Source organism: Furipterus horrens, unplaced genomic scaffold (assembly GCF_987537825.1).
Source record: "Furipterus horrens unplaced genomic scaffold, mFurHor1.1.pri manual_scaffold_3, whole genome shotgun sequence".
Taxonomy (NCBI): domain Eukaryota; kingdom Metazoa; phylum Chordata; class Mammalia; order Chiroptera; family Furipteridae; genus Furipterus; species Furipterus horrens.
In genome coordinates, this window is record NW_028327173.1 from 102914572 (window position 1) to 102940896 (window position 26325).

The 26325-nt window shown below is 41.0% G+C and overlaps 1 protein-coding gene and 1 pseudogene across 1 annotated transcript in view; one reads left to right on the forward strand and one right to left on the reverse strand.

Moving 5' to 3' along the window:
- The window catches only part of SH3RF3 (SH3 domain containing ring finger 3), a 70088-nt gene that overhangs the window by 42260 nt on the left and 1503 nt on the right, over nt 1-26325 (reverse strand). The gene's annotated exons all lie outside the window — the stretch shown is intronic.
- Nucleotides 1776-2502, forward strand: LOC150015599 (proteasome subunit alpha type-3 pseudogene; annotated as a pseudogene).

Here is a 26325-nt window from a genome sequence, read left to right on the forward strand (position 1 = left end):
GACAGCTGGGTCCTTCAGCAGAAGGCTGCCGAAACCACAGGGAAGGGAGTGGGGGGTACCAGCAAGAGCAAGGATGGTAAGAGTTATGCTTACTTCCTTAGAGACAAGAATGGACATCTATCTGAGGACTGAAACCCCAGTGTAGATCCAAGGCCAACTGCCTTAGTCATGCTTCTAATTTTGTGTTCACACCACATGGAACAAAACCGCAGTTCTACAGTGGTGCAGGCTGCAGAGTGAAAAGTGTGAGAAACCTCATCTCTGCTGGGAGGGCTGTTCTCAGACCCCTGCCGAAGCCAGTGGCAGAGAGGGACCTGTGCAAGTAACAGGCTGTTTCGAGGGCCTGAGTATTGAGGTTTTGTGTGACTCCAGTTCCTTGAGGCTGTAGTTTTGAGCACTATAGATAACTCCATTCCCAGATTTCACCCCTGTATTTGGCAGAAATTCTGATAACACATTCTCTTACTAACTGGCATTCCTGGGTTTTCCTCATTCTGCCAGCATATGCCTAGAGCAACTATTAGGTCAAATTGCTCTCATCTTAAACAGTCTCACACAGCATAGAGCCCCACACATTTAATTTCAATCCCACATGTAGCATTGTTTTGTGGTATTTCCAAAGCAGCAGGAAGACAAAATTGCATTCATGGGTGAAAACCAGCACTGATTGCTTTACCTTAAGACTTAATACAATATAGTATGTATCTTCTTAACACTACCAGAGGTGTATGTATCAATTAATTGGCTATATGCCCCTTTGTAGCACGGCTCCTAAATGCAAAAGTTACCTGAGAAAGTGCACACTTTTCTGAGAAAGCTTTGCATACTGCTTTGTTGTGATTCATGTGTCCTTAATTAAGTATATTATATGCCCCTTACATTTTATCTCCAGCTCAGATTAGAACCTACTGTTTTATTAGGTGGCATTCTTGATGTTGGAGGGTTAGGACCCAGAAACTGACATGCACCATGCATGTGACGATCCACACTACAGGGAGACATGAGAAGGAGGTTTTCAGCTTTGCTGCCAGCTCACTCACTGGGGAGCTTTAAGATTCCCTGAGCCCAGCTTCTACCAGACCAATTACAGCAAAATTGCTAGGGTGGGACCTAGGCCTAAGTTTCTGAAGCTCACCCAGGTAATTCCAATTTGCAGCCAAAGTTGAGAAAACTGGTACAAAGGGACATATAAGATAGGACAGCAACACAAGGAACATATAAGATAGGACAGCAACACCGATGAGAGAGAATTAAATTTGCCTGGGAACAGTTTATGACTTGGGAATTGGAAGGAAACAGAAATAACATTAAAAGGAAAGAGAGTAATAAACCACCTACATGATAGGCTATACATGACACACCTTTTTTTATACAAACTCAGCCACTTGCTGGAGAAAATATTGGGAAATGAAATCCTCTAGTCTCAGTCCAATTGCTCAAGTGTACTGTAGACAGCAAAACAACTACAGCCCACTGGAGACACTGATGCTCAGACCCAAGCAGAATAGTAGGATTCCTGAAGAGACTAGAGGAACACACAGACACACATGAAAAAAGCCACAGTGAGAGAGGGAGCCACAGATCTGATGGAATGAGAAGGGTATAATCTGAGGGCTGAGGTGTATATGTGAAGCAAGAATGACATTTTTAAGATCTGATTTTTCTGCTAATAAAATGTTATACAAGCTCACTACAAGAAATTTCAAAAGCTAAAAAGAAAAGAAAGACATACCTTCTGCATAGAAAAGGAAGCCATCACTACATGTTCAGCTGGTTTTAGCAGGATGAGCTCAATTGGCACTGGGTATGACCTGTTGGCCTCTACATTCTCTCCTGATGGAAGAGTTTTTCAAGTTGAATATGCTATGAAGGTTCCAACAAACAACTTTTTAATGTTGATTGGCATGTTGGAATGGCAGTAGCAGGTTTGTTGGCAGATGCTCATTCAGGCATTGCAAGAGAAGAAGCTTCCAACTTTAGATCTAACTTTGGCTATGACATTACACTAAAACATCTTGCAGACAGAGTGGCCATGTATGTACATGCATATACTCTCTACAGAGCTATTAGACCTTTTGGCTGCAGTTTCACGTTAGGGTCTTACAGTGTGAATGACGGTGCACAACTCTACCTGGCTGACCCATCGGTGTTTCATATGGTTATTGGGGCTGTGCTATTGGCAAAGCCAGGCAAGCTGCAAAGACAGAAATAGAAAAGCTTCAGATGAAAGAAATGACCTGCCGTGATGTTAAAGAAGTTGCAAAAATAATTTACATAGTACATGATGAAGTTAAGGATAAAGATTTTGAACTGGAGCTCAGCTGGGTTGGTGAAATAACTAAAGGAAGACATGAAATCATTCCAAAAGATATAAGGGAAGAGGAGGAGAAATACACTAAGGAGTCTTTGAAGGAAGATGAATCAGATGATGACAATATGTAACATTTACTTCAGCATTTATTTTAAATTGCTAATACAATCCCCATGTAACTATTTTGCCTCTTGGATTACAACATACCCACTGACCAATTTCCATTAAATTTTTGTCTTGTAAAAAAGAAAAGAAAAAGAAAAGAAAGAAAAGGAAGCCATCAAATTGAAAATACAGCCTATGGAATGAGAGAAAGTATTTGCAAACCACATATCTGATAGTGAATTAATATATCTAAAATATATAAATTACTCATTAACTCAATGACAAAAAGAAACAACCCAATTTAAAAATGGGCAGAGAAACTGAATACAGACATTTCTCCAAAGAAGACATCCAAATGGATAACAGCTACATGAAATGGTGCTTAACGTCATTAATCATCAGGCAAATGCAAACCAAAACCCCAGTGAAATATCACCTTACACCTATCAGAATGACTATCACCAAAAAGACAAAAAGTAACAGGTGTTGGTGAGGATGTGGTGAAAAGTGAACCTGTGTGCATTATTGGTGGGACTCTAAGTTGGTACAGAAACTGTGGGAAACAGTATGAAAGTTATCTGAAAAATTAAAATTAGAACTACCTTATGACCTATTAATTCTACTTCTAAGTATATATCCAAAGGAAATAAAAAAGGACATGGACTGACTCTGGTCAAGATGGCACCATAGACAGACATGGCTCGCCTCTTTGCACAAACACATCATAATTACAACTAAAATATAGAACAATCATCACTCAGAACTGTCAGAAATCAAGTTGGATGGAAGTCTGATAACTACAGAATTAAAGAAACCACATCTATTCAGACTGGTAGGAGGGGCACAGACACAGAAAAAGCTTGTCCCACACCCACATGTAGTGAATAAAAATTCGGGAGGGATATCTCAGGAGCAAGGAGTCCCAACCCCACACCAGTCCCCCAGCCCAGCATTTCAGTGACAGGAAGATAAGCCCTCACAACTTCTGGCTGCAAAAACCAGGGGAGATTGAGTCGGTGGAAGAAACTTCTGGAGCCCCAAGCAGTTCTCTTAAAGAACCCACACATGGACTCACCTACTCAGACTCACTCCCTCTGAGCTCCAGCACTGTGGTAGCAGCTTGAAAGGCACCAGTGGCATAAAGGCAGGGACTGAGATGTCCGACATTAAGGCAAGCAGAGGCCATTGTCAGTTTTCTAAACCCTCCTCCAATAGAGCACTGAGCTGGCAAGTTGGTGCCATTTCTGAGACTCCATCAACCTGGCTAACACTGTTTGACCTGCCTTGGAGATCCCCAGAGACTCCACCCCACCCAACTTATGGGCCCACCCAAGCTGCTTTTCCATATGAATGGCTTGGTCTTGACTTGTGCTGCACAACTTCCTAAATCCTATCAAATAAGCAACAGCTGGCTTCAGTAAGCCCCAGGCCAATCCCCAGCAGCAACCAGCCCAGATTCACAGGTTGGTTTCACCTGGGAATCTCCAAGCCCAGGACAAGTAGCAGCTATCTCAGATTGCTTTATAGCTCAGGCAGAGTGTCCCAGGAAAAACACAGGTGGGGGCTGACCTTGACCTGCACCACCCAGGAAACCCCAGGGCCAGCACACCAAGTGGACAGCTACAAACACGTGGAAGCACCACTACCCGGGCCCTGCACAGCTGATCCTACACAGAGGGCAAACGGTTAGTGGTTAATGGTCACAGCCAGTCCGTGCAGCTGACTGGCCTGGGTAAATCCCTCTCATTGATCTGCCAACAGCAACCAAGCCTCAACTACAAGAGGGTGTACTCAGCCCTCAACTACAAGAAGGGCATACCTCGAGTACCCAGCTTGGGTGATAGGGGAGGCTGTGCCACTGGACCCTACAGGATACCTACCTGCTACATTAGGCCACCCTACCAAGACATGGAGTCAAAGCAGTTCTACCTAATACATATAAACAAACAGAGGGAGGCTGCCAAAATGAGGAGACAAAGAAACATGGGCCAAATGAAAGAACAGATCAAAACTCCATAAAAAGAGCTAAACATAATGGCAATAAGCAATCTATTCAATGTTGAGTTCAAAATACTAGTTATAAGGATGCTCAAGGAACTTAGTGAGGACCTCAGCACCATAAAAAAGATCCAGTCAGAAACAATGAACACATTAATTGAAATAAGGAACAACAGTAGAGCGGATGAAGTCAAGAATCAAATCTATGATTTGGAACAACCAACCAGAACAAGAAGAAAAAAGAATCCAAAAAAGTGAGGATAGTATATGCAGTCTCTGGGACAACTTCAAGAGTTCCAATATTCTCATCATAGGGGTGCCAGAAGGAAAAGAGAAAGAGCAAGATATTGGGAATTTATTTGAAAAAATAGTGGAAGACAACTTCTCTAATTTGGTGACAGAAATAGACATGCAAGTCCAGGAAGCACAGAGTCCCAAACAAGATAGATGCAAAGAGACCCACTCTAAGACACATCATAATTAAAATGCCAAAGGTTAAGGAAAAAGAGAGAATCTTAAAGGCAGCAAGAGAAAAGAAGTTAGTTACCTACAGGGAAGTTCCTGTAAGACTTCCAGCTAATTTCTCGGAAGAGACTTTGCAGGCTAGAAGGGATTGGCAAGAAACATCCAGTCATGAAAAGCAGGGACCTACAGCCAAGATTGCTCTACTCAGCAAAGATATTTAGAATTGAAGGGCAGATAAAGAGCTTCCCAGACAAGAACAAACTAAAGGAGTTCATCATCACCAAACCATTATTATATGAAATGTGAAATAAGAAAAAGAAGATCAAAACTATGAACAATGAAATGGCAAAAAATACAAATCTACCAACAATTGAATCTAAAAAAAAATAATAATAATAAGCAAACATGAAGTACCAAGACAGAATCATGGATACAGAGATGTTTTGATGGTTGCCAAATGGGAGAGGGGTTTGGTGGAATGGGTGAGGAGGTAAAGGAATCAAGATGTACAAATAGTAGTTATAGAATAGCCATGGGGATGTAAAATACAGTATAGGAAATTAAATAGCCAAAGAACCTGTACGCATGACCCATGGACATGAAAATTTAGCCAGGGGCACTGACTTCTTTTCCCTTAAATTGTCAAATTGAAAAATGACTACAGGCAACACAACAATAGCTGTCTGGAGTGAATGAATCAAAATTATACCTATTTTTTTTTCAGATCCACAAAAAATGTAATATAATTTTTGGAGTGCCTCAGAATTTTAGTAATTACTTCATGTGTGCCATGAGATGAAAAAGGCTGAAAATCACTGCTGTATTATATAATTAAAATTTCCTTAGAGAGTAGGACTTAAATGTTCTCTAATAAATAAATAATGTGGTGAATGTTTTATTAAATGATGGGGAAAATTCTTTTACAAAAAATTTTTTAATAAAAAAATTAATTTAAGCTAAAAAGACATTCCTAAAAAATTCTTTCCATTGCTTTCCCCCGATATATGCATATCACATTAAAAATAGGAAAGGATCACAACATATAAAAATTTTGTGTCCTTCCAATATCCCTCCATCCTTCATAATGCTTCATCACTGTGACAAACTTCTTTACAAATAAATCTGTTCTTTTTGTTTGTTTATCCAGTTCAATTCTCAGGCTGTAATCACCAGATCAAAGGTGATATACATCCTTTCTAAATTTAGACAAATTGCTTTTCAGAAGGTTTGCTTTTTGACTTGTGGAAGTGCAAACTTCTCTCATTCTCTTCTTGTCATCATTGAACGTTAACTAATTTTTATTAATGTATTGGACAATGAGGCCCCTCGTTCTTAAGAGTTTATTACTAAGGTCACTTTATGCCTCATAATTCTTCTTTTGATGCCCAGTAGAGTTCTTTTTGATCAAAATGAAGGTGCAGGGTTGGTTTGGGGAGACGTGGTCTTAACTGGATGTGGATTATATTGATAAGAAATTGGGAGGAGAGAAGATGGTGGCATACAAGAGAGAGGCTGAGAGAAGGTGTCAAGTTCCCATGAGACAGGGTACACTCAAGAGTCCATAAGGAGGATTTGGCCTTACAGGATGAGAGAAAAACCTCTTGTTTTTAGAAAGCAGGACAAGAGGAGAAAATCTGAACAAGTTCAGAGGATGGAGAGAGGGAAGGTAAAAGTGTTCCCACCTATGGCCTCTGGGGTTCATGGGAAATAGTCATGCCAGCAAAAGACTTGAAACCACTGGAATGGACAACCTTTTTATCAAGAAGGAGAAAGGTCTAGTCAAGGAAGTAGTATGAATAACCCATGGATGTGGACAACAGGGCGGGGACTGAATGTGGGAGGGGGGATGGTAGAGGTAGGAGGGAACAATGGGGGAAAAAACAGGACAACTATAACAGAAAAACAATTTTTAAAAATGAGGTTAATGTACTGTGGGTCTCAAGGAGGGGACTCTCCTACCAATGGAACTGAAACAGGTCATGTAGTCCAAATCTGATTTTGCATATGAGGAACTGAAGCCTGGAGGTATTAAGGGCTGACCATGATTCCCCAGGAAGAAATGTCTGCATCAAGTCTAGAATCCTCCGGTATGGCTCATTTCACCATATGATACAACATCCTTCACTCAAGTAAGGAAATTAAGAACAGAATCTGGGCCAGAGACTTACAGCCCCTGAGGAACTAAGTGATTTTTTACATCAGATTAGGAAGCAAGCCCTCTGAGCATCCTGCTTGGAGAACCCTTCCCTAACCAGAAAACATTTCTGAAATTGGTAATCCTGGCCAGACTCTCAGTGATCACATGAGTCCTCACCACTCAGTACATGTGCTCCTAAGCCTCAGAGGAAAACTGGCAGCCATTCTGGATGGTGCTGTGACAGGCAGTCTCTTCAGTTGTCACCTTCAGTGATGAAAGGCAGGTGGTCATGGATGTTCTCTCCCAAAGACACATGATGACAGGAGCAGGGTGCCAGCTGTTTTCCACAAGCCCTTCTGTTTAAGGTAGAGTGTGTGGCAGAGCATTCCCCTCCCCTAAAATCTATTATTCAACCAAGAATACTCCTAACAAAATCATCACCCTTCATTCGCTCATATTTTTTCCCTGTTTTTCTCATGTTTGCAAACAACGGTGTCTGTACATTAATCCCATTTCCCTCATAAGATTTTAAAGCCAAATTAAGGTCTAAACTCAAAATCTCTTCAGAAAAGCATAATTCATTTAATTTGAAAAAAATTCTAACTTGATAAAGGAAAGAAGGCTCAGATTTTCACTAGCAAAATGTATCCTTATTCATTTTATTCTTATTTGAGGAGAGAGAATAACTTTTAGAAAGGATCCATTGAAACTTAACAAAACACAATTATCTCCTTAAGCAGCAGGAGTGTATAATGCTTCCCCTACAGAGGCCTCTGATGAAACAAAATGCATAAACCAAAGCTAGTACTTTGTCACCCACTTGCTCTTTGATTCAAGGAGCAGCTGGATTCCATGCAGAACACCATGCTAAGTGCCACAGACTAGAGAAAGAAAGAGGTCTAGGGATGTTTGGGAGAAACAGGTTTCCCAAGTCTTCACATGTGCAAAACCTTAACATCCAGCCCGAACAGATACCCAGAGAACTCATTATTCTATCTACCAGCAGCTTTTATTCTCCACACATAGAAAGAACGGACAACTGAAGAGATTCCCTCTACAACAGCTATTCTAACACTTTCTGGCCCCCACCATTCCTGACTGGGCCAGAAAGTGCTGAAGTTTCTACCTTTGGGACACATCCCTCCTCAACAAACTCTTTGGAACAGAAGGGACTTTCCCTTCATGCATGGTAAGAGCCAGAGGTGTAAACAACACACACAAATGGCTACTTAAAAGATGCTTGAGCAACAGGGCACATCTCCCTATTTACTGTTGAGTGAGACCATCTCATAAGCAATCTCCTTCTTCTATAACCACACTATGGATTTAAGAAGTTCTGAAAACAAAGGCATCAATAAAGCTAAAAATAGGTCTTGAAGAAAATCCCCCTCTCCATATTTTCTAATTAGGCAAAATAAGGGTGTCACAAAATAACTTGCTGACATGCTTCACAAAAAGTGGTGCATTCTCCTTTCTTCCAGGCTGGCAGGATCACCTTGCAAAGTCAGAAAAACTAGTCTGCATTATCCCAGTGCTCCATCCACGGTTGTGAGTGGGGGATGCAGCAGAACTGAGCTGCCAAAGAGCTCCCACTCCTTCCCGTCCTCTCTCTTCTCTCCTAGCAGCCACCACACTGATGGACACAAGCCCTGCTGGTAGATGTGGGGCTCAGTGGTGAACCCCCATGGGATAGCCTCTTCACCTCCCCTTTCTCTCCTGAGCACTGTTACACGGGTGAGCCCTGCCCTGAAAGGGAAGGGACAGTTGCACAAAGTTCTTTTCTGTGACCATCACATAGAACTCCTAACTTCCAGTCACTAAGTCATGAATTCTCAAACAAATATTTTGCATGACAACAAGATCTTGACACTAAATTGTAGACAAGAACTTACAGATTAAGCTTTATTTTCATCTCAAAAGAATACACAGTAATTTTTAAAACTTAAATATAGAAAACTAGAAATTTATTTTAAGGCACTATACAATCTTTTTTTATACATTTGTTAGTTGTCTTCCAACCTTTTCTCATGCGTAGGTTTATAAGGTTTTAAAACTAGAACATCAGTAGTATATACCATTCGGTAAGTGTTTCTTTCTGAGAGCCACTACTGTTTTTTTAAATCAGTCTTAATAATCATTTTAAACTAGCTGCATAACACTGAACTAACTGCACATACAACAGTTTATTTACTAATCCCCATACTATTAAATAATAATATTGATGTTGTTCTCCATTTTTGGTCCATTTTATAATACTCAAGTGAAAACTTTGTGTAAAGGGTGTTTAGTTTTTGTGTTTGTTTTGAGGATTACTTTCTTATAACGGATTCCCAAGTGTAATCTCTGGGTCAGAGACACAGAGGTTGTAAAGGTTTCCAATCCATCATATTGGGATCCAGAAGGGTTAGCTTACTAACTCGTCACCAAAGCCTTATAAACACTGTGCACTTTTCAACATTCTTTGTTCATTTGACAATTGGGAAATGGCATTTTGTGGTTTTGTATACTTGTACCTCTTTGATTAGTTAGATCAAACATTTTTCCAGCTTTTCGATGATCAAAATCAAATGTTTTCCAACATTATTGTCATTTCTTCTATTATGAATTGTTTATATTCTTTGCAGTTTAACATGATCAGGTTTCAGTAGTTTTAAACAATTGTTTTTAACAAATTCTTCATATACTAAAAATATTGACTCTTTGAAATTGACTTTATAAATATCATTCCCCCGTGTGTATTTTGCCTTTCAATTTAATGAGGTTTTTTCTTTTTAAATCCTTACCTGAGGATATGTTTATTGATTCTAGAGAGAGAAAGAGAGAGGAGACTAACTAACTGAGCCACTTGGTCAAAGAATGAGGCTTTTTGTTTTGTTTTGTTTTGTTTCTTTGTTAAATTTGTTTTTAACATTGTATGCAGTCAACATGACACCACTATTTTGCTTGGTTGCCTTCTCTCACTTTTAAGTTTGGATGGGTATCTTGCACCAGGTGTAGATTCTTCTGGTCTTTCTGTGACCTGAGTTTTTTAATATTTAACCCTCAGGCCAGTTGAACTTTATGTGGGGGCTGCTTCTCCTTGTGCCCTAGCATCTGGCCTCGTCACCTGAGACTGTAAGCACAGGTCACCTTCAGGTTTTTACAAACTGTCACAGTAACTGTGGTTTTGACCTTGGGTTCAAGTCCCCCTACCAGTATGGGGTACATGAGTCTGGCCCATGCCATACTTCAGCTGCAGCACCAGTGCAAACAGAAAAAAGTTCCATGGGTGGCAGGAGGAAAATAAAATAAGGGGGCAGTGCAGGTAGTCAGCATTAGATTCCTTTCCCATTTGAGCAGCATCTCTATTGGTAGTTTCAACAGTACTGCCCCTCTTTCTAAACAAAATAGAGACCTCATGCATTGTCACCTTCAACCAAATGTATGCAAAGGAATAACCATACAAAATAAATCATTTGTTTCTGAAAACGCACTTACCCAAGAAGATTTTCTGTTCTGCTTCCTAATAAACATGGCTCATGATCATGTGCTTATGGTATATTTCATGGAGGAGGAAAGTAGGGGTAATGGACAATTTCCATCAGTGATGTGGAAAGTAGTTTCCTTACTGGCAGTGCTGCTGCTACCAAGAGGAAAGAACACCAGAGAATGCCCCAGAAGGGTATCGCTGAGAAAAGCGGGCACCTTCTGAAGTATCCCATGCCCACCCCCCGCCCCTCAAACCTTCCACCTTCACCCTGTGACTGCAGAAACGGCCTGGTTCCCCTGGCACAGGGGAGTTTGGTTATTAATAAAAGGTCCAAAGTAATTTTTGAGGAGGTTACTTGTTAATGGAAGCCAGTTTTCACTTTCAGAAGGAGATATCTTTCTTTTTGGCAGAGTAACAGCTTGAAAAATGTCTCCCAGAAACAAACCATTAACCTTGGAGAGATTTAAAGCTTAAATAGGTTTTGTGCATGCTATCGTAGTTCAAAGTAAAACCCCACAGCCTTCCAAAGTAAGGGCAGTGAACTTCAGAGGCCCTCCTCTGCGCAATGTGTTGGATTGGCTTAATTGTCTTTAACTTCATTGAAACAGTTTATTAGATTTATTGTGACAGCTGTCATATCAGCATATATTACCCCCCCCAAAAAAACTCAGCAAAATTGGTGAATTTTTGTGCAGCCATTTGAATATTAGAAGAAGATATGCAGCAGTTTTGGAGTATTATGCTTTATGTTTTCAAGAAAGGTAAAAACGTAACTAAAATTTTTTTAAAAGATTCGTGCAGTGTATGGAGGTGCTGTGAGTGATCAAGCATGTCAAAAGTGATTTACAAAGTTTCTTGCACTATTGACATTTTGGCCAAATAATTCTTTGCTGTGGGCTGTCTTAGGCATTGGAAGATGTTTAGCAGCACCCCTGACCTCTACCCACTAGAAGCCAATAGTAGGAGAGGGCAGACAAAATATCCAAATCAATAAAATTACTGGTGAAAATTGAAAAAATGTGTCTTTTATTTTATGGAAAAAAACATAACGGTCTTTTTGGCCAGCCCAACAATTCTGCAAGGTTAAGTGATTTCATGAGATCAAGTGAGTAGGGAAGGAGTGACACTCTGTTGCAGGGTGAATGTGAAAATTAAACAATAATGGAGAGAGAGATGCATAGTAAAGAGCCTTATAAATGTTCATCAAACCTCCCCATCCCAGAGGTACACCCAGCTTGCAGAGCTTTCATCTTTATAGTGGTAGACATGTATGCCCACCCTCTGTCTCACCACTGACTTCACAAAACAGCAAAAGCAAAATAAACAACAACCTTGGAGGCCCAGTGCCTACAGCATCTCTCGCATCCTCCCATGAGCCCTCACACCATCACTGCTGACCTGTTTCCTCACTTCCAGAGGACCATGCACACACGTCATACTAATGAGTCTTGATTCATATAGCACATACTCACCCTACTTAGACAACAGATAAAGGGTTAGAGATTATGGTCTCTCAAAACGGACTCTGTGAAGCCCTCAGAGGTCACTGGGGGAGAAAAGAGAAGGAATAGAGAAAGAGGGAGGGTTCTTGGCACTCTCAACCTCACCTCTCCCAGACCCACTCAGTTTTTCTGTCTTTCTTCATAAGCTTTCACTTGAAGAAAGGTTCCTGCTACAACATGCTTGGAAGCCACAGGCGACACAAACTCCGAGGGACTTCTCCTGCCCACAACTATCATTTTGTAGTCCGGTGTTAAAGCTCTGCCTCCTAAGAAAGAAGAAAATGATGGCCTACCAGCCTGGAGGAATTAGCACAGTTTCAGAGGTGCCAGACTCATACACCTAATAGCCTCATAAACTTTGGGGTCAAATGGCAACAGGCACTGAGGTAAGTGCACACACCCAACTCCTCAAACACATAAATACAAAAAACAGAACAATATGATTTTGCTTTGATCCCTCTAGAGTTCGAATTGGTAATAGGACTGTTCAACAATATTCCATTTCTCCTCTTACCAGGAACATGTCAGATTGAGTTTCCCAGGAAGTCAGGTGTGGTTATGTAACTAAATTGAGCAAATAAAGAACAAGTGGACATGGCACATGGCACTTCAAACGCCTCAGTGCTCTCTGCCATATTTCCCTCTTACCAACCTGTACCCCTGAGTGAGATCAACAAGAATCAAGCCCCTCATCCTCTGACATAAACAAATATAGCAGGAAAGAGAAGTTAACGTTACTGTTTTAAACATGAAAGAGCAAACCCTGATCATTACAGTAATAAGACAGAAGAGAGCATTGAGCAGAATTCATGTATTCTAGCCAGTATTTTCCAAAATTGGTCCCAAAGAACAGTGCTCCAAATGACATTTGTTAGAAAAACTGTCGAGAGATACAAGATGGAAGAGGAATGAGAGCTGTGCTGACCTCTCCCAGGTCCAGTCTGGAATTTCAGCCGAATTGTAGAGGGGTCATCCAGAATGACCAGCTGAGAGGTGGCAGAGAGAAGCCTTATAACCATGGACAGGTGGAAGAAGCCACTTCATCACAGAGTGAGTGGTGCAGAGTATGAAGGACATGAGAGAGGGCTGGCTGGGCTCCCATAGGAAATAGCTAAAGTGCCAGAGGGATATTTTGGGAACTGGGGATTCCCTATGAGAAGTGTGAGGTCTGAACCCTGGACTGGGCTCTGCAGCCTACAGCACCAGGGACAGAAAGGCAAATAACGACAGCCAGGAACAGGCCACTGCTGGCCAAGCACAGGGCCACGGAGCCAGGCTGAGTGAAGCCAATGGGTACAGTGACTAAAGGCAGAACACCGACTCATTGCTACACTAATGAGTGACTTGGCCCACTTCCAGGGGCACAAGAATTCTTTTAAATTATGAGACACTGTCACCCATTTCTCCTACTATGGTACAGTTAATCACAAAATTATTTATGTGTTAACTTAATCATCTAAAATCACAACATCAGCTTCTAGATGTATAAAATTTATTAAGTTCCCTACTTCCTGTCTAGGGCATGTCTTTTCTACCTAGAGCCTTGCCTAGCGAACTAACATCAACTAGGAGTGTCATTGGCTGTCCTGTCTGGGGCCTCAGCATGGTCTTCTCTGCCATCCACAGGTGGAGGAGGGGAGGCGGAATGGGGTGGACAAACTCCATGGCCAACCATCTCCACCTCATGACAGCTGCATTTCTCAACCTGCTTTGTCACACAAAAACATGTGATGTTCTCCCCCTGTTTTGTTAAATTAACTTGCTTCCTCAGATCAAGGATTAAAACAAGACTTTGTATTTAAATTCCCAAAGGAAACAACACAACTGTCTTCACTCATCTCTGAAGCGTTAATAATCCAATCTTTTATTGTTTTTCTAAAAATGTACATATTGAACTTCTTTTACATGGGGTTTTACTCACATTGATTCAGAAAGAACCATTTACCAAGAAGAGAAGATGGCGGCGGAGTAGGCAGCAGTGTTGTCTGCTTGCTCCCATCACGGAAAAACTTGGAGTGCAAACACGGAGAGGAGTGAGTGAGTGCGGATTTCAGACAGCGTGAACGGGGAAGGGGGTGTGGGAGCAGCGTGAAAGAGGGCAGAAAGCTCGCCTGCGCTCTGAAAAGGAGACGCTGGGCCCCCCAGCTCTCAGCTCAGTTGCTGGGCCCCCATCCCGGTGCCACTGCTGCACCGCACCCCAAAAGGGCAGCTGCAGACTGGCTCATTAGTCGGGATCTTCTTGGAAACTGCTGCCTGCCATAGGCGCTGGGACCAGAGAAGTCCAGAAGGGAATCAATGAGAGGGTTTCCTTGAAACTGCCAGAGGTGTGGAAAGGCGGCAAGCAGCCCAGACTGTGGGAAACTGTGTGAACTGAGTCTAGGTAGGTACCCCCTGGGCTGGCAAATCTGGGCTGGTGGCCCTGCCCCTGGGGCGCGCGCATTGCGGTGCCACCAAACAAGGAAGCGGAATTGAGCCGGGAAGAGGGGCCCATGCAGGAAGGCTGCTGCGGAGGTGCAGACTTGGTAGGGACCCAAGGCAGGAGAGCAGTGCGCACAGGTGAACAGTGGAACGCTGCCAGCCAGGGATGGATGCTGCCGGGTGCTGCAGCTTGGAGCACAGAGACCTTTTTGGAAGAAGAGCAAAGACAGGACCCAAGGGTGGGCGGGGACTAGGGACATGCACACTGGCTTGCCAGCAGAACAACGTTGCTAGACTAGCCTGAGGATTGCTGGAGGGTGCCGCAGGACAAGTGGGGAGAGAGCCAACTTAGTGTGGCTCACAGTAGAAAGCTGCAGCAGGCCCACGAGTGAGAGGAAATTAGCCACAAAAACCAGCCAGAGCTCCTCACAGCCAGCCAGCCAGAAAAGATTTGAAACCCACGGAATTTTGACCAAGGGTGGATCTAGAAAAAGAAGACTGAGCCCAAAGGTTGAACTGAGTAAAAACTTATGGGTTCTGTTGTTGTCACTGTTTTTCCTTTTTCTTATTTTTCCTTTTCTTCCCTTTTTCTTTTCTTCCCTTTCCTTCTTTTTCTCTTCCCTTTTTTCTCTTCCCAATTTTTTCTTCCGTTTTTTTAAAGCTTTCTTAATCTGCTTCCTACCCTCTTTCCCTCCTATACTTCTTCTTTAATTTTTGTTTGTCTGTCTTGTTTATCCTCCCTTTCACACTAAACATATAGCATAGAACTGCTATATAAGCCTATGACTATACACTTCCACTTTCTCACTTTGTCTGCATTCTTCACTCTCTTTTTCAACATACAATGTAAATATTAGTTACTGTCTCATATAGCCTTGACCCTACTTGCCACTATTATTCTTCTATCATCTTCCCTCTCAAAAATCATCTTTCTTTCATTTAAAACAACTCTTATCTGTTTCTCCTATAGTATAATAATCTTAACCTCTCTACATTTATATTAATACTGGCTCATTTTCTGCTGATAGTGGGATTGTGGGTGGGGGATATTTTGGAGGGTGTGGGTTTCTTGCCTGGGTTGTGTGTTTATATTTTAACAGCATCTCCACAAAAGAACTCAAGACCAGGTGGGAAGAGGGACTCTCATTCAACTAACCAGAGAGAAGGATCCACCAAAGAGTAACTGAAATACAACCAGAAAGCTTAAACAAATGGCATAAAGGGCAACCCAAGAGCATCAGGCTCAGGAGATCAAAGAGACTGCACCACTGAATCCCCCAGGTCTCCTATAAAGAATCTCATACCATGAAGGCAGTAAATCAAAGCAAACAAATCTAATAAACAAAAAAAACAAGAAGAATCCAATATGGGGAGACACAGACAAAACCTCCCAATAAAAGGAAAAGAGAAATCCCAAGAAAGGAAGACAGATGGAATAGACATAAGTCAATCATCAGACATGAAATTCAAAAGAATGGTTATAAAGAAGCACAATTTACTTGAAAATCTCAAAGGAAACTATGACAAACTCCAGGAAAATTATCAGCAACTTCAAGGAAACTACAAAGAATTTCAGGGAAGCTACAAGGAACTTACAGAGAACTACACCAGCATAAAAAAGGACATAGAAACTATTAATAAGAACCAGGAAGAAATGAAGAATACAATTTCTGAACTGAAGAACACAGTGGAATCAATCAAAAGCAGGCTAAACGAAGCAGAGGATCAGATCAGTGAGTTACAGGACAATGTAGAAAAAAAAATTCCCAGGCAATACAACAAAATGAAAAATATTGAAAAAGGAGAAACAAGATGGCGGAGGAGTAAGTGGAAGCTACACTAACTTCCTCCCAGAACTAGTCTGGATTTACAACGTAATTTTGGAGAAATCATCTGGAATAACCAACCGAACACCAGCTGGAGAGAAGTCTTATAACCATGGAGAGACAGAAAAGGCCGCTACATCACAACGTGACCAGTAGGGAGTGCGGAGACGCGGAAGGGGCTGGCTGGCATCACACGGGTAGCAGCTGAAGGGACTGAGAAACAGCTCAGCAGCCGGGGGTTCCCCCTGAGAAGGGCAGGGTCTAAACCCCCAGCTGAGCTTCCCAGCCTACAGCAACAGAGTGGAAAGTAAAATAGTATCCAGCTGAGAAAAGCGAAAAGCCACAGGGTTTCTTGCTAGCCAGAGAGAAACAGCTGGAGAAAAAGAGCTCTTAAGCGGATCACATATGAAAATATTCTGCCCCCACTTACCCTGGACACAAGCAGAGGGAAGAGAGAGAGGACAGGAAATGCTTGGGGAGAGTTTGGTGTGGTGGCTTTGAGGGGAGAGCTGGGGAAGCGGCCGGCCGGGTCCCAGTGCTGACTCATCCCCACACTGCAGGCAGACCATTCCCGGCCAAGTGGCCTCAGCCTGAGGGGAAGCAAAGGCCCTGCCTACAGGAATTAAGCTGCCACGCCCACGGTCCTTAAGCCTGACAGCTAATCACAGATTGAATAGATTAACAACTAAGAAGCCAGACAAAGGCAGTAGATCCCTGAAAGTCTCCAACAGGCTGCCTAGGCCCAGACTGGTACAGGATCTGACGCCACCAGGGACAGATCCAGGAAGTGCAGATCATTCTAAGAAGTACCAACAAACAATAGGAGTCACAAAAATGGGGAGACAGAGAAACAACCCCCCATCGAAAGGAAAGGTAGAGTCCCCAGAAAGAGTGCTAAATGAAATAGAGGGGAGCCAACTATCAGATATGGAATTGAAAGCACGGATTATGGAGAAGCTCAATGAGCTCAGTGGAAACTACAAAGAACTCCAGAAAAACTACAGTGAACTCCAGAAGAACTATAAGGAACTTACTGAGAATTATACCAGCATCAAAAAGGACATGGAAGCTATCAATAAGAGCCAGGAGGAAATGAAGAATACGATCCCTGAATTGAAGAACACAGTAGAAGGAATTAAAAACAGGCTAGAGGAAGCAGAAGATCGGATCAGCGAGCTGGAGGACAATGTAGACAAAAACTCACAGACAGTGCAATGAAACGAAAAGACTGAAGAGGCTCTAAGACAGCTGCAGGACAAGATGAAACGTAATAATATCCGTATCATAGGAATTCCAGAAGGAGAAGAAGAAGAGCAAGGAATAGAAAACCTCTTTGAAAAACTAATGACAGAAAACTTCCCTAACATGAAGAGAGAAAGAATCATGCAAGTCCAGGAAGCACTGAGGGTCCCAATGAAGATGAACCCCAACAGGCCCACTTCAAGACACATCATAATTAAAATGTCAACATTCAAAGACAAAGAGAGAATCCTAAAAGCAGCAAGAGAGAAACAACTAATAACATACAAGGGAGCTCCAATAAGGCTATCATCAGATTTATCAGCAGAAACACTACAAGCCAGAAGGGAATGGCAAAATATATTCCAAGTAATGAAAAACAAAGGCCTACAACCAAGAATACTCTACCCAGCAAGGCTCTCATTCAAAATGGAAGGTGAAATAAGGAGCTTCCAAGACAAAAGAAGGCTAAAAGAATACATCTCCACCAAACCAGCACTGCAAGAGATGCTAAAGGGTCTGCTTTAAGAAGATGAAGAAACAGAGAGAGACAGAGAGGAACACGAGTACAAAGGGGGAAAATGACAATGAATAAGTACTGAAAGAAAGAAGGAACTTCTACCATTTGCAACAACATGATTGGAACTAGAGAGAATTATGCTTAGCGAAATAAGCCAGGCAACAAAAGAAAATTACCTTATGCTATCACCTGTTACAGGAAACTAATGAACAACACAAACAAATGAGCAAAATTGAACCAGAGGTATGTAAACGAGGAATAAACTAACAGGAACAAAGGGGGAGATGGGAGGGAGAGAAGTGGTAAGAAGGGGAAGGGTCTAGTCAAAGAACATGTATAAATGACCCATGGACATGGACAACTGGGTGGAGACTGAATGTGGAAGAAGGGGGGGCAGGGTGCAGGGAAGCAAGAGGGGGGAAAAAGTGAGACAACTGTAATGGAAAAACAAACAAACAGAAAAATTTTTAGTGGGGGGAAAAAATAAAAATATAAAGAATAGAAATGCAAGTTCAGTGAATATTAGAAGGACAAGGATTTTCCTTCACACTGTATATATTTTCTCCCTATCTGATCCCTCCAGAATTTGGCATTCTAAAGAAGTAAGTAATGACCTAAGTTTCTTTGCATAAAACTAATAAGACCAGTTGTTAATAGAGGTTTTTTTGTTTTTTTTTTTTAACTAAGACTTTGAATGGAATGTCATGCCTAAAGGAGACATGCTTGGGCTTTGGTTGTTACCAAAAAGCCCTGAGCAACTGGGACTGACTTTCAAAGGTAATAAAAGTCCATGAGATAAAAGGCCTGGTACCTTGGATGGATGAGCGGTCCATAACAATCTTTCCAGGGAAGGAATGAAGGTTGTTTTCCTGAAAGATGGCTAGAAGGGACCTTAAGGCACAATGGAAAACCAGGAGGACCTGGAAAAGACAGGTGTTTACAGGCAAGGCTGAATGCCAGGTATGTGGCTCAGCTTCTGTGCCCTGAAGGGCAGACTGAAGGTCACCCTAAATGTTCCTTGCGTAAGTTCCAGCAAAGCAGAACTAAAGATCATAAGTGATCATTTGCTGCCCTTGTTGTGTTTATGCAAATGAACAGGATAAATTAAAAATGAACTTAATGCAGTCCCTTTAATGACAAGGAGGGTAATCTTAGGGAGAAAAATCATGATTCAAGGAAGATCACAATGCCCAGTGGTAGACTATAAAGTAGTGCAGCTAACTGTCTTTAAAGTTTCTTTTCATTTAAAATTTGTTTTCATTTGAAAGTTAAACTATGTCTGTGGCATTATCAAAGATGTTTAATTTACAGGCGAGAAGAATGTCAAATGCCTTGCAACTGGATGTCTTTCCGATAAGACAGTCCTACAGATTGAGAGACTTGTATGTGGGTTATGTTACATAAATTAACATGTGTTTTCTGCTTTCAAAGGGCATAAGCCTACGATCTCATTACCTGAGTGATTGTCTGTACATATAGGGCTCACTTAATCCTGTCTGCATTGCTGCCTCCTGAGACTCAACGGTTTGGCTGAACTAAGTGGCTGGGTTGGTGAAGAACGGGGTGGTCTGTGGGCTTCACTTTAAAACTGGTTTCTCTTTTCTATCCTAATGGCTTGGACAGAAAGAGCCCAGAGGCCTGAGAGGGGGGAAACCTAAAATATTTCCCTCAGTCCAAACTAAGTATAATGGGCAAAAGGGTTTTGGACAGGTGAGATGTACCTGGCATACAAAGAAGCCCTTCTTTTCCCTAATGTGGGACATTGAAAAATTAATACCTGTCTTTTGTCATCTAGTGGTTACGGATTGAATGATGTCCTTTAACCCTGTTGCCCCCAGAATACAACAAGGATGCCAGCCTGTTAAACCAAGCATGCTGTTGTCCAGAGACAGCCAACCAACCTGGAGTCTGCACGATCCTTCCCCTTGTGGGAAGGCCACCGTCCCCTCCACACCCCCACTCTTATTAGGGATTTCTTGACCCAAGGGTAGGTAGGACGACGACCATGTCCAGCTTGAAGCAGCTAGAGGAGCTCGAGACCTTCGTCTATTGTCCTTTATAAGATTGTAAAGGGTCTTAAGTCTGAGAGGGGGGGATTGTTATTTTTTATTGTTAAAATATTTAACTAATTAATTAATTAATTTTTTTAAAAAGAAGAAGAATATATGAAAGGGTGAGGCAAGAGAGCTTGTATGTACGACCCATGGGCATGGACTTGGGGAGGGGATTGTTGGGGAAGTGGGGTGCTGGGCGGAGGGGAGCAAAGGGGAAAAAACTGGAACTATTGTAACAATATAATCAATAAAATATACTTAAAAAAAGAAAAAAGAAAAATATTGAAAAAGAATGAAGAGGGTTTAGGAGAACTGCAGGACAACATGAAACTAAACAACATTAGAATCATAGGGCTACAAGAAGAAGAAGAGGAAAAATGCATAGAAAACCTGACTGAAAAAGTAATGACAGAAAATTTTCCTAACTTGATGAGAGAAAAAGTCATCCAAGTCCAGGAAGCACAGTGAGTCCCAATGAAGATGAACCCAAAAAGGCCCTCTCCAAGGCACATCGTAATTAAAATGGCAACATTCAAAGACAAAGCAAGAATCCTAAAAGCAGCGTGAGAAAAACAGCAAATAATATACAAGGGAGCTCTGATAAGGCTATCAACTGATTTCTCAACAGAAACACTACAAGCCAGAAGGGAATGGCAAAAAATATGTCAAGCAATGAAAAACAAAGGCCTACAACCAAGACTACTCTACCTAGCAAGGCTCTCTTTCAAAAGGGAAGGTGCAATAAGGAGTTCCTCAGACAAAGGAAAACTAAAAGAATACATCTCCATCAAACCAGCATTGCAAGAGATGCTAAAGGGAATGCTGTAAGAAAAAGAAGAAAAAAAGAGAGGGAGAGGAACACAGGTACAAAGGGAAAGGAATAAATACATGTCAATAATAACCTTAAATGTAAATGGATTAAATGCTCCAATTAAAAGACATAGGGTCCTCTGGCTGCTGTGGCTCAGAGGATTGAGCATCAGACTGAGAGCCAAGTATCTGCTGGTTCAATTCCCAGTCAGGGCACATTACTAGGTTGCATGTCAGGTCCCCAGTTGGGGGTGCGAGTGAGAGGAAACCACACAGTGATGTTTCTCTCCCTCTCTTTCTCCTTTTCCCTCTCTCTAAAAATAAAATAAACAAACAAATAAATAAATTTTAAAAAAGACATAGGGTAGCGGAATGGATATGAAAACATGACCCACATATATGCTATCTACAAGAGACACACCTCAAAACAAAAGATTTACACAGACTGAAAGTGAATGGATGGAAAAAGGTATTCCAAGCAAATGGATATGAAAAAAACACCAGGAGCAGCAATACTTGTATCAGACAAAACAGATTTCAAAGCAAGCGCCATAAAAAGAGACAAAGAAGGACATTTCATAATACTTAAGGGAACAATCCATCAAGAAGATCTAACCCTGGTAAACATATATGCACCCAACATAGGAGCACCCAAATATAAAAGGAAAATACTAGAAGACTACAAGAAGGATATCAACAGCAACACACTCTTAATAGGGGACTTTAACACTCCATTATCAACAACAGGCAGATCTTCAAAGCAAAGAAAAACTAAGGATATTGAGGCATTGAACAACACACTAAACCAAATGAACTTAATTGATATATATATATAACTTTTCACCTCAAAGAACCAAAATATACATTCTTTTCAAATGCACATGGGACATTTTCAAAGACAGACCAAACGATAGGACACAAAACAAGCCTCAACAAATTCAAGAAAATTGAAATCATATCAAGCATCTTTTCAGACCGCAATGCCTTGAAACTAAAAATCAACCTCAAGGAAAAAAATCAAAGACATCCAAACTCATGAAGAATGAATAATATGCTATTAAATAATGAATGGGTTAAAAATGATATCCAAGGAAGAAATCAGGAAGTTTCTGGAAACTAATGATAATAAACACACAACAGCCCAAAATCTACAGGACACAGCGAAAGCAGTCCTGAGAGGAAAGTTCATAGCAATAAAGGCCTCCCTGAAAAGGGTAGAAGACTCTCAAGTTAAAAATCTAACCCTACAGCTACAAGAACTAGAACAACAACAACAAACAAAGCCCAGAGCAAGTAGAAGGAAGGAAATCATCAAGATCAGAGCAGAATTAAATGACATACAGACTAAACAAACAATTCAAAAGATCAATAAAAGTAAGAGCTGGTTCTTTGAAAAGAAAAAACAAAATTGACAAGCCTTTAGCCATGCTCATCAAGAAAAAAAAAAGAAAGGACCCAAATATACAAAATCAGAAATGAAAGAGGAGAAACCATGACTGATATCACAGAAATACAAAGGATTGTAAGAAATTACTACAAACAACTGTATGGCAAGAAACTTGACAACCTAGATGAAATGGACAAATTTCTAGGAACATATAATCTTCCAAAACTGAATCAAGAAGAAGTAGAACAGACCAATAACAAACCAATAACAGACCAATAACAAAGAGTGAAATGGAAAGAATAATCAAAAATCTCCTGGCACACAAAAGCCCTGGACAAGACGGCTTCATCTGTGAATTATACAAAACATTTAGGGAAGAACTAACGCCTACCCTTCTCAAACTATTCCAAAATATCCAAGACAAGGGAAAAATCCCAAACTCTTTCTATGAAGCCAGTATTACCCTAATTCCAAAACCAGGTCAAGACACAACAAAGAAAGAAAACTACAGGCCAACATTGCCACTGAACATAGATGCTAAAATCTTCAACAAAATATTGGGAAACAGGATCCAGCAACACATTAAAAAGATCATACACCACAATCAAGTGGCATTCATCCCAAGGATGCAAGGATGGTTTAATATTCACAAATCAATAAATATAATACATCACCTAAACAAAATGAAAGACAAAAATCACATGATCATATCTATAGATGCAGAAAAAGCATTTGATAAAGTACAACACCCATTTATGGTGAAAACACTCAGCAAAATGGGAACAGAGGGAGTATACCTCAACATAATTAAGGCTGTATATAAGAAACCTGAAGCCAACATCATACTCAATGGACAAAAACTGAAAGCATTCCTCCTGAAATCAGGAACAAGACAAGGCTGCCCACTCTCTACACTCCTACTCAACATAGTGTTGGAAGTCCTAGCCACAGCAATCGGACAAGAAAAATAAATAAACGGCATCCAAATTGGGAAAGAGGAAGTAAAACTCTCATTATTTGCAGATGATATGATACTATACATAGAAAACCTACAGACTCCACTAATAAACTACTCAATATAATAAGCAAATTTGGCAAAATAGCAGGGAACAAAGTAGAGAGAACTACGCTTAGTGAAATAAGCCAGGCAATGAAAGACAAATACCATATGATATCACCTAATACAGGAAACTAATGAACAACACAAACAAACAAGCAAAACTGAACCAGAGGCATGTAAACAAGAAACAGACTAACAGTTACCAGGGGGGAGGGGGAGAGGAAAAGAAGGGGGGTAAGTAGGGAAAGGGTTTAGTAAAGGAACTAGTGTAAATAACCCATGGACATGTACAACGATGTGGGGATTGACTTTGGGAGAAGGGGTGGGCTGGGTGTTTGGGAGCAAAGGGGGAAAAATTAGGACAACTGTAATAGAAAACCAATAAATAAATAAATAAATAAATTTTTAATGAAGTGCCTGTACTCTTTGAATTACTCAATTTGGAACCGCAAAAACCCCTTTAGAAAGACATGTTGCCCTGAAACATCTCGATCAATACTAGTTAGAAGTGTTAATGGGGTCACATTGCAAAACTAAAAATAAAATAAAAAAAAAAAAAGTAGGCTGAAAAACTTATCACACATTTTTAGCAATCACAATGGTTAAACACTGCTAAAACAGGACTTTTTAAAGGTCACTTTAAGTAGCAATATATAATGAAAAGTATTTGAAAAACAGGCAAATAAAGGGACCAACAGTCCTAACCTCAGGCAGTGGGTACTTGTAACTCCGTATAAAATATCCAGGTGAAAGCGAGAGGCTCTGCTAATCAGGTCAGAGGATTACACATAACTCTGTGATAACCAAAACCCTGTTGACAAAGATGCCAGTAAACAGTGTGGGAAAAAACTGTGTCATGAACCAAACAGGAATTGATACATTTTATACATGATTCATTCCCAATGTCTAACTGTAACTCAATTAATAATCAATCTAAGCAGATATTTGTTTATCTGCATACCTAAAAAGTTTACATATTGCAACTGGTCCAAAAGAAGGTTTAATTAAGGAGCTTCTCATTGGGAAAACAGGGGACCGTCTTATATTTACAGTCACGTGCTACTACGGTATACATGGTATTTGCTGTATATGAATGCCCATCTACTAAGCAACATGCAGCAACATCCAGCATTCAGCTTTGCTATGAGCAATTCCAATGCATGAAAGCCTATTTGGAAGTATAATTTTCAGCTGAAGTCTGCCTGCCAAATTTATAGGCTTGCTTAATGTAAAATATTCCATGCAGGACTTCCAGTTGCCCAAGAAGACTCCCACTGACTGCTAAAAATCAGTGAATAAAAAGCTTTGCTTTTTTCCTCTTTGAAGACAATCAAATATAAGATTGGATTTAATTCAGACTTTCTAGAACCCAAACTTAGTCCTTGTACTGTTGGCCTGCAAAGAAGAAAAGGACTGGATGTCACACTTAGTTAACACAACAGAAAGAAAATGCGGTCAAACTCTGACCAGGTGGCTCAGTTGGTTGGAACATTGCCCTGTACACCAAAAAGTTGCGGGTTCAATTCCCAGTCAGGAGAAGTATGGGAGGCCACTGATCAATGTCTGTCTGCCTCTCTCTCCTCGCCCCTTCCACCCTCCCTCCCTTTTCTCCCTTCCTCTCTCTAAAAGTAATAAATATATCCTTGGGTGAGGACTTTTTTTTAATACGTGGTCAAAAGTTCCCTAAAGCTCAGAAAGCATAAACATAGTCTGAGAGCTACGTGTGCCTATAGAGAAAGTCAACCTATTAACCCAAATCCACTCAACAAAAAAAATAATTTCCTGTTTCTAAGTGGGACTACTAAAAGTTATAAGTTAAACCTCTTTGACACATTTTTTTAATGCTACAAATGCCACCACAGAGTTCCAAGAGTTGAGGTTACCTCCTAACCAATGCAATTCCCATAAGATGAACTGGGAGGACATGTGCAAACACATGGTCATCAAAATGTCTTACAAGAAGCATCATTCCAAAAACCAGTTACTTCTCTGACTTTAGATAAAAAGAGCAAGGAAAGGAAGGAAAGGTTTGAAAATCTGTAACAACACTTGTATCTGGATTTAATCACAATCAAAACCAAAGAAAACTTAATTCCCCTTCAGCAGTGATTCCAAGTATAAATATGGCTTGACTCCTGGACCCACAGAGAAAACCCAGTTTGGCCAAGTATGACATTTAACTCTAAAGCTCAACATCCAAGGGTTTAAGTTCCTAACCGCACAGATGCTGCAGTACTAAGTAATTCAGGTTGCAGAATTTTCCCAGCATCTCAGTATTATACACATTGGAAGGACTATTTAAGTGGTTTATGTACCACCAGCTTCCATTTAAATGGTCAAAAGTACAAAGATACAGTTGTATTCTCTAAAATGAATGACAACAGTAGATCAACAATGTATTTTTTCCTTTAACTAGGCTTTTCTATGTTTAAAGAAAATATAAAACGTGTGTACCTTATTTCTCACACCGGCATCCCATAGGCTAGCCTCACCCCCCATAACAGTTTCCAAGGTGACAAAGGGTGTGAAATTACACATTCTAAGTAGGTTTTGAAACCAAATCACTAAAAGCCTCAAGATAAGATCTTTGACTAAAATAGCAGTAGGGGGTACTGTGCAATGTGGTTGTCGCAGTGTGGGTGGGCCCGCGTGCACGCAGACACACACACAACCTCAAAGACCCACAAGAGCATGTAACCCTAACTAAGAGCCCAGAAAAGGACTAGCGCTTCTGACAGAGGAAGTCCAAGAAGGGATGGGCCAAACATTTCTCCTGTGTCCAGGTTAACTTCTTCCCTCCTGTGAAACAGAGTTTGTAATTTGCATTCTTCCAACCCTGGTCACACCTCTGTCCAATCCTCCCTTGCCAGACAAGCAGGCAAGGAGGCGTGGTCTTCCCAACGACCAGAACCCAGCGAACATGAAGCACTAACTTTACCCAGGCAGGATGAGACGTGCATAAGGATAGTCTAGAGGTCCAGGAAAAGAAGGCTGTTTCTGGAAAGATAGGAGGGCACAGCCCCA